Below are 9,598 nucleotides of genomic sequence, written 5' to 3'. Positions count from 1 at the left end.
GCCTCTGGCTCAGTATCTCTAGCTCCTACCCAGCATGGGGATTCGACCAATGTCTGTTGACAGAACGAGTGATTAAATGGACAAAAGAATGAGTGAATACATCCCTCCAGAATGATGGAGGATTTGAGATGAATAAATTATGTCAAAGTAATCCAATAATTTGTAGTATGTGAAACTTACATCCCCAAAACTACCTGACTCCTACACCTGGACACTAATAACAAGTTGGTGGTGGAAGTCCACCGCACGCGCGTGGGGGGCATGCAGTGGGTGGCAGAGCCTTGAGGCCTTCAAGCATCCCACCGTGCCAGAGCAGTTGGGCTAAGGAGATGGCTGGCTTGCAGGAGTTCATTGTTAGAGCAGTCAGGAGTTCACAGGGAAGGCACGAGGAGGAGGTGCCCTGTAATTACTATTGTTTGAGCATAAATACATGTGGTTTTTTTTCTGGCACATAATTGCCGTGTTTCTGGGTTGCAGTGGCAGGCTGTGACTGTGGAGATGCCTTGGAGGAACGATTTCGGATGACTAAGGTCAGCTTTGCCTCAGCAGCAGCCTCCCTGCCTGTCTCTTGCTCCCAGCATTGCCCCGGCACGGTCCATTCTCCACACCACTGCCGCAGTGACCTCTCCAAATCACCCATCGGATCGTAGGAACCTCCCTGCTTAACACTTCCCATTCCCATTTCCATGCGAATGAAAGTCCCAACCCCTGAGTGCTTAGTCCCAGCCTTGCATGCACAGCCCTTGTTTGACCCCTCTGATGCCCCCCCTCATTGTGTGCAGCCACACTGGGCTCCTGTGGTGCCTCAGGTGTGCTAACCCCATGCCCACCTCCGGGGCCTTTCCAGTGGTCCTTCCCTCCGTCGGGAAAGCTCCTCCTCTTCTCCACAGGCTGGCTCTTCCTCCCGCCCAGCTCTCCGATCTTTCCCTTCCCAGTGCCCTTCCCTGACTTTCTGAGCTCAAGTGGCTCTCTCCCATTCTCCCTGCTTCTCTACAGGCTTGTTACTTAGGACTACCTAAAATCATCTTATTATTTTATCTTTTAGGGCTGTTCTGGCCCATTTCCCCTTCCCCTGATAGAATATAGGGCGAAGAGGTTTATATCCATCTGTCCCCAGCACAAAGTGGCCATAACAGGTGCTCAGTAATTATTCGTTAGGTGAATAAATACATACAATCTACTCCACGAAGAATAAACAAGCTTATGTAGCACTATCTCTCCCAATTTCTCACTATCACTTGCTAGAAGGTGTGGGTGGCACCATTCCTGCAAGGAGGAGAGAGAAGGGCCTGGAGGAGGGAGCTTCCAGGCTGCCACAGTGTCGTCCCAGGAACATAGCCTCTGAGGGGCAATGACCCTGCACAATTGTTCCCAGAGCTCTTTAGGAATCCCGGAAACCTTAGCAACCCTGAAGAGCTGGCGAATCTGGTAGCTGTCGATGACCCCACAGCCCCAGAATCCTGTTACAACGCCCAGAAAATGGATTTGTTTGGTCACTGTCATCACAGCTGACACGTGACATGCGTCATCACAGATGAACACCAATTTGGATTCCTGTGCCAGTCAGCCCCCTTGGGTCAGAGTAATGGTGTTGCTCAGGAATAGTTCAGTAGCAATGAAAATGGACTGTGGGTATCAAAGCAAAACGGGGATTTACTGGAAAGATAGGAGAGGCTCATGGTTCCCGAAGGAGGGACTGGCCTGCTTAAGTCAAGGAAGTAAGGCAATGCAGGGCAGAGCAGGTGAGCCACAGGGCACGGGAACACAGGCCTGACCGGTGCGGGGGCAGGAAGCCCAGCCCGTTTCCCAGGCCCGGGAGGCAGGCCCCCGCCTTCTCTCTTCCACTCCTTCCAGGGCTGAGAAAGGGCAAGCTCGTCTGAGGCAGGATATTCCCAGATGAAGGAAGCAGCGCATTTTCCCCTGCCAACTCCGCCTGTAGAGAAATGAAGAGGAGACGGCAACACCTTCGTCATTCACCCCCAAATGACACGATTAAGCCGAGGCCTTGCCAGGATCCCAGGGCAAAGTGGCCCCAGCAAGTGTGGGCTAGGCCTGAGCGGGCAGCAAAGCGGGGGTCTCAAAGTCACATGGCTGCAGGGGCCAGGTGAGCGACAACACGGAGGGGTGATGCCCCTGCCAAGTGTAGATCAAGCCCCCCCAAGGCAACCCCCCCCCGAATGTGTTTGTGGCATGATATGGTGGTTTCTCTCTCTAATGTGTTGATGGAACAGATTCATTGGTGGCTCTCCTAGTTTTGAATCAACCTCTAGTGGCGTGAGACAGCTTGTGAGAGCCAACTGTTTAAGTTTCAGGAGTTTTCAAGCCGGTTGAGATCACGTTGGTAGCTTAAAATTAGCACCATTCTTTGCTAGAAGCAAAATTAGCTTAAAATTAACTATGCTTACATGTAGTCATGGTGGGAGTATTTACACCATGGGAATTGACAAATGCTACAAATCAGACATTTTTTTTTTTTTTTAAATCTTTCCCAGAGAGCTGGTTGTTAAACCAGCACACTACAGCTCATGTTCCTGAAGTAAACTGTGCTTGGTCTTATAGTATTATTTTTTTATCATCACTGGATTTTATTTTTAATCATAAATGAGATTAGTCTGTAGTTCTTTTTTATTTGGGGGGTACATTCTTTGTCAGCTTTCTGTGTTTCTCTACGGCCCAGGTTAAATCTCTGATTCTCAATCATCTGAGGCGTATTTTAAAATATGGATGCCCATGGGAATGCAAGCTGGTGCAGCCACTCTGGAAAACAGTATGGAGGTTCCTCAAAAAGTTGAAAATAGAGCTACCCTAGGATCCAGCCATTGCACTACTGGGCATTTACCCCAAAGATACAGTTGTAGTGATCCAAAGGGGCACCTGCACCCCAGTGTTTATAGCAGCAATGTCCACAATAGCCAAACTATGAAAAGAGCCAAGATGTCCATCAACAGATGAATGGATAAAGAAGATGTGGTATATATACACAATGGAATATTATACAGCCATCAAAAAAGAAATCTTGACATTTGCAATGACATGGATAGAACTAGTAGGCATTATGCTAAGCAAAATTAGTCAATCAGAGAAAGACAATTATCCATATGATCTCACTGATATGTGGAATTTAAGAAACAAAACAGAGGAGAGGAAAAAATAAACAAGATGAAACCAGAGAGGGAGACAAACCATAAGAGACTCTTAATCATAGGAAACAAACTGAGGGTTGCTGGAGGGGTGGAAGGTAGAGGTATGGGGTAACTGGGTGATGGACATTAAGGAGGGCACAGGATGTAATGAGCACTGGGTGTTACATAAGACTGATGAATCACAGGCCTGTACCTCTGAAACCAAAAATATAGTATATAACTGTTAATTAATTGAATTTAAATTTAAAAACTTAACAAAAACCACTCCCAATAGAGGACCGTTACAGAAGGCAATAAATGAATGAATGAATGAATGAATGAATGAATGAATGAAATGCGGATGCTCAAGCCATGGACCTGATTAATTAAGTCAGAATCTCTGGGGATGGGACTCAAATACCAGTATTTTTTTTAAACTCCTCGGATAATTCCCATGTTCAACCAAGGTTGAAAACCACTGCCCTAGCCTAGTGCTTCTTAAACAACACAGAGTCTCCTTTAGTAGGTCAGGGTTGGGGGTGGGGATCGTCAGTCTGCATTTCCAATGAGCTGCCAGTGATGCTGATGCTGCTGGGCTGTGGACCACACTTTGAGTAGCCAAGATTTTGAGGCACATTGTGATCATGTGTATTTCAAAGGTCAGGTAAGATTCAGCTACCCAGCCATTTCATCCTGATGCCTTTTCAACATCAAATCTCATTACCTCCCTAATCTCTTCCATAGCCATCTCCCACTTTTTCCTGTGTTGTTTTTGGTATTTTGCATTTTTCAAGAAGTCTGTTTTTTCTAGGTTTTCAAATTTATTGCCACAGACATTTCATAGTCCCTTGTTATATTAAGCTCTCCTGTATCTGTAATTACAACAATTCAAATTCAAGAGTTTAAAAAATATTAAGCCAATCAACCCAACACCTGTGACTGACTGATACTTGGCTTCCAATTTAAGATCCTGCCAAAGACCCCCAATTACTCCATCATTTTCTGGCTTTTAAGTTGTTTCTGACTCCAGAAGATTCCATTAAAATAGTTACTGGAGAGGTAGTCTCAGAAACAATCCCAGAACTGGTTATAGTTAACCACCCTGTAATTCAATCATTTTACATTACAGATGGGGGAACTGAGGGCCATAGAGGTGTATCACTTATCCACATGTAGTGGAAAGATTAAAATTAGGACCCAGGATGTCCAGGAATCCAGTCAGGGATAGGAGGTATATCACCACTATATCCTTAGTATGGCTCCTACAATTCAACAATTGAAGAACGTTCAGCAAATGTGAATGATGTCTAGGGCATGGTGTTTATCTGGCACCAAGGCCTTTGATATTTGGACGACTTTTGTCACGTTCACACCTTTTGTCCATGGCCCTGAGGAGAAAGCGATGTCATTAAGAAACTGATGCCTGGAACGGTTGTATACTGTTGGTGGGAACACAAAATATTTGTGTTCCCACCTCTTGCTCACAGGTGGAAAAACCAAGGCACAGAGAGAGGAAATGGTCCTTCAAAGAATTGTCCTTCAAACAAAAAATTCCCAAATCTAAGCCCCTGCCCCTGACTTGCAAACAGCCTTCCTTCCATGGACTGACATATTTGCCAGTTCACCTGAGACTTCTACATCACATTATGATGCTGACCTTTCTACTCCATGAGCCCTTGAAGGCCTCATGAGTAGTTGTAACTCATCAGGTGAGAACTTGAGGGGCTCCAACTATTTACTTCTCTTGACGCTGTTCTGCCTCCTGTTTGGGATGGTCTTGACTGCTTTCTGCTAGGCTCCCACCATGTCTGTATTTTCCCAGGAGTTCACTATTCTCCCTGCTCTTGCTGACACGATTGCTCCTTCCACCTAGAAGATATTAAGTTCATCCTGGCACCTGGAACCCCAGTGACAACCTCAGACAGCCCTGCACTCACATCTTCCATATAAATATGTGTGTGTGTTGATTTTCCTGGTTTATTTCTTTATTATGGTAGTCATTGCCAATGGTCTGGGTCAGGGACTATCAATCCTTGAACTCGGTTTAAGGTGTTCTGAGACTCTTGTGCCCATATACACATCACAAAAGCAAACACAAATACTTCTTGAAGGAAGGTACTTTCAATATAGGTCTCAAATAATTCAACAAGGTAGATCAACAAGGCAGCTTTGTTGACAACTTCGGGAACAGGAAATTATAGCCAGTGATAGAGTCTTCCCAAAACTAAGTAGAACTTCTAGGGAAAAAAAATGCAATAACCAAAACACACACACGTACCTACTAACCTCAATGGATAAGTTTAACAGCAAAAGAAATACAACTGAAGACAGGATTAGAGAATTGGAAGATAGCTCTGAAGAAATTATTCAGAGCATCACTCCAAGAGATAAAAAGATGGAAAATGCAGGGGCACCTGGCTGGCTCAGTTGGAGGAGCATGCAACTCTGGATTTTGGGGTTGTGAGTTTGAGCCCCACACAAGGTGTAGAGATTACTTAAATAAATAAAAACTTAAAAAAAATTTTTTAAAGATGGAAAATGCAGAAGGGAAGATAAGAAACATAGAAAATATATTTTAAAAGTCTAATGTACATTTTATCTGAGACTTGGAAGGAGGAGTGAGGGAGAAGGAGGCCGTGGCCATCCTGAAGATGTGGTGAAGTTCTGAAAAGATGACCCTTCCAGCATGGAGCATGACTAAAGAGTCTGCTGAAAAGAAAGAGGTAGGCTCCATGAGTGTGCCTGGTGGAGACTTCCTCCTCTCTGGAGTTGGAGCAGCAGAATGCAAGGGCCGAGTTCTACCTCCAGCCTCATCCTTGGCTACCATACCCAGGTGTCTTTTAATTTATTTATTTTCCATCTGTTTCTAGCAGGTCCTTATTCTACATGTGAAAATAAAAAAAAAAAATCCAGTGTCTATTTTGGATTTCACACACATGGCAGAGTCTCTAGGCAAAAATATATAGTTCAATGAATAAGAAAGTGTTTTCTTTATTCTGGCATTGTTGATGTTAGAGACGTCTGGAACATAGGCATGTGTGGGTTAGTATGTATGTGTGGTTTGTGCACTGCACAAAGGACTGGGACCCGAAAGGCAGCCATGGCTCTGCTGGCCAAGCTGCGTACTCTGGCTGGGGGCTGTGTCTGCTAGAAGGTGCCTTCTACACAGTGTGATACCAAGCTATGGTCAAGCTGCATTTGCCCAGAGCAGAACTGCTTTCTATTTTTCATAAAAGTACTCATTCATTAATGGTGTTTCACCAAACTGTCCACTGGAGAAGTATCTAATGAAAGATGAATCCCAAAATATATAAAGAACACATAAAACAACACTAAAAAGCCAAATAATCCAATAAAAAAAGGGGCGCCTGGGTGGCTCAGTCAATGAAGCGTCTGCCTTTGGCTCAGGTCATGATCTCTGGGTCCTGAGATTGAGCCCCGAATCAGGATCCCTGCCCAGCCTGGAATCTGATTCTCCCTCCCACCCCCTCCCCCACACTCATGCTCTCTCTCCTCTCTCTCTCTCTCTTTCACGCAAATAAATAAATAAAATCTTTAAAAAAATAAATAAATAGGGGTATCCAGGTGGCTCAGATGGTTAAGCATCTGCCTTCAGCTCAGGTCATGATCTCCAGGTCCTGGGATCAAGCCCCACATTGGGCTCCTGGTTCAGTCGGGAGTCTGCTTCTCCCTCTGCCTCTCTGCCCTGCTCCTGCTCTCTCTTTCTCACTCTCAAAATGAATAAATAAAAAAATAAAAATCTAAAAATAAATAAATAAATAAATAAATAAAAATTTTAAAAAATTAAAAATGGTCAGAAGACATAAATAGACATTTCTCCAAAGAAGACATACAGATGGCCAATAGACACACGAAAAGATGCTCAACATCACTCATCATCAGGGAAATGCAAATCAAAACTACAATGAGATATCACCTCATACCAGTCAGAATGGCTAAAATTAACAACACTGGAAACAACAGGTGTTGGCGAGGATGTGGAGAAAAAGGAACCCTTGTGCACTGTTGGTAGGAATGCAAACTGTTGCAGGCACTGTGAAAAATAGTATGGAGGGTCCTCAAAAAATTAAAAATAGAACTATTCTATGATCTAGTAATCACACTACTGGGTATTTACCCAAAGAATATGAAAACAGTAATTAAAAAAGATATGTGCACCCTGTGTTTACTGCATTATTTACAATAGCCAAATTCTGGAAGCAGTCCAAGTGCCCACTGACAGATGAATGGATAAAGAAGATGTGGTAAATATATACAACGGAATACTACTCAGCCATAAAAAAGAAAGAGATCTTGCCATTTACAACAACATGGGTGGAGCCAGAGAATATTACGCTATCAGAGAAAGACAAATACATATGATTTCACTCATATGTAGAATTTAAGAAACAAAACAAATGAGCAAAGGGGAAAAAAGAGTGAGAGAGAGAAACCAAGAAGCAGAGTATTAATTATAGAGAACACACTGATGGTTACGGGGAGGGGGAGATAGGAGAAACAGGTAATCCCCTTGAATTTAAGGGGATTAAGAGCACACTTATCATGATGAGCACTGAGTCATGTATGGAAGTGTTGAATCACCATATTGTACACTTGCAACTAATATAACACTGTGTGTGAATTACACTGGAATTAAAATTAAAAACTTAAAAAAAAAGTCCATTCTCAGTTACCTCATAAATGTAGCCAAAGCTCCGTGTGCGCGCATGCGTGCACCTGCGCTCACTTGCTTGCGCGTGCAGGATAGAGCATGGCTTCTAGGGGAACTAACGCCCAGGTTCATCTGGCACTAAGGAGTTGCCTGTGATACAGGGCTGTCGTGGCAAACTGGGATGGTTGGTCACCCTTTGGGACCATCATCCTTGGGAATTCCCTCAAGTTGGGCAACCTTGGACTGTCATTACACTAAGGACTGAAATTCTTGGTGTTTCCCCTTTCTCTTCCCCTGAGCTTCCCATGCCTCATGCTGACCCTTATGTTTAAAGGGTATAGGGATGTCACAGTGAGAGGGAGTCCTCCTGTACAAAGTATGCATCTAATGAGGAGGTTGTAGGGGCAGCTCCTCAGACATCTTGGTTGACTTAGAAGGTTATTTCTTTTCTCCTCACCCAACCCTCCCATAGGTGCTGCCTGACTACTACTCATTTTTTTCTTACCCTTTGCATTGTTCTGTTCTCTTTTTCCTAACTCTATCCTACACACCTTCAGAACACTGTTTCTCTGCTCTTTGGGTTCCTGAATACAAGATTCCTTTCCTAGCACCCATGGTCTACTTCTGAGCTTCTAGTTGTCGTTGTTGTTTGAAGATTTTATTTGTTTGTTTGTTTATTTATTTGAGAGAGAGAGCACTTGCAGAGGAGTGGGGAGAGGGGCAGAGAGAGAGGGTGAGAGGGAGTCTCAAGCAGACTCCACACTGAGCACAGAGCCCGATGCAGGGCTCAATCTCACGACCCTGAGATCATGACCCTGAGCTGACATCATGACCCTGAGCCGAAATCAAGAGTCAGATGCTTAACTTGACTGAGCCACCCAGGCCCCTGTGGTTGTCTTTTTAAACTGCCTTTCTCCCTTCTGATTATAAAAGTATATAAATTTGTTGTAAAATGTTTAGAGAGTACAGAAAAGAATTAACATTTTATTGTACTGCATTCTTACCAGTATTTTTTCTATGAATGTTTTTATATAGTTCAGAACAGACTGTGTAATTTTACATTTGGATCTTTTTTAAACTTAACATTGAAACATAAACATTGTATTAAAATGCTAAAAACATTTTCCTATGACAGTCACATAAGCAAGATGACAGACTAGGAAGCCACAGGCTCTTCTCCCCCCACAGAGACAAAGAGTTAACCCCATGTATGGACCAGGATATCTCTGTGAGAACTGTAGACACCAGATGAAAGCTACAACACCCAAGCCCTTGTAAAACCAAGAAAGGATTCTAGCAAGAGCAGGGATACCAGAATATATAAAGAACTCCTATAACTCAACAACAAATGGCAAACAACAAAAATGGCAAAGGACTGGAATAGATATCTTTCTAAAGATGATATACAAATGGTCGATAATCATATAAAAAGATGCTCAAATCATTACTCATCAGAGAAATGTGAATCAAAACCACAATGAGATATCACCTTATACCCATTACAATGCTACTATCAAAAATATACACAATAACAAGTGTTGCTGAGGATGTGGAGAAATTGTAACCCTTGTTCCAATTGGTAGGATTGTAAAATTGTACTACTATGGAAACAGCATTGACATTCCCCAAAAGATTAAAAATAGAACTACCATACAATCTAGCAATCCTACTTCTGGGTATATAGCCAGACAAGATGAAAGCAGGGTCTCAAAGATATTTGTACACCTATGTTCATAGCAGCCTATTCACAATAGCAAAGGGTAGAAGCAACCCAAATATCCACTGACAGATGAATGAATAAGCA

The 9,598-nt window shown here is 43.3% G+C and overlaps 1 protein-coding gene across 6 annotated transcripts in view; it reads right to left on the bottom strand.

Annotated features, from left to right (window-relative positions):
* Nucleotides 1-400: 400 nt before the first annotated feature.
* Nucleotides 401-9,598, bottom strand: part of METTL6 (methyltransferase like 6) — a 31,750-nt gene continuing 22,552 nt past the window's right edge. For all 6 annotated transcript variants that reach the window (XR_004819667.1, XR_003517827.2, XR_004819666.1 and 3 more), the window contains exon 8: nucleotides 401-1,933. The gene's annotated coding sequence lies outside the window, so the exon portion shown is untranslated. The remainder of the gene's footprint in view (nucleotides 1,934-9,598) is intronic.

The sequence above is a fragment of the Zalophus californianus genome, chromosome 1 (genome assembly GCF_009762305.2).
Source record: "Zalophus californianus isolate mZalCal1 chromosome 1, mZalCal1.pri.v2, whole genome shotgun sequence".
Taxonomy (NCBI): Eukaryota; Metazoa; Chordata; class Mammalia; order Carnivora; family Otariidae; genus Zalophus; species Zalophus californianus.
The sequence above is the reverse complement of the archived record's forward strand: the minus strand, read 5'-3'. Positions and strand labels throughout refer to the sequence as shown.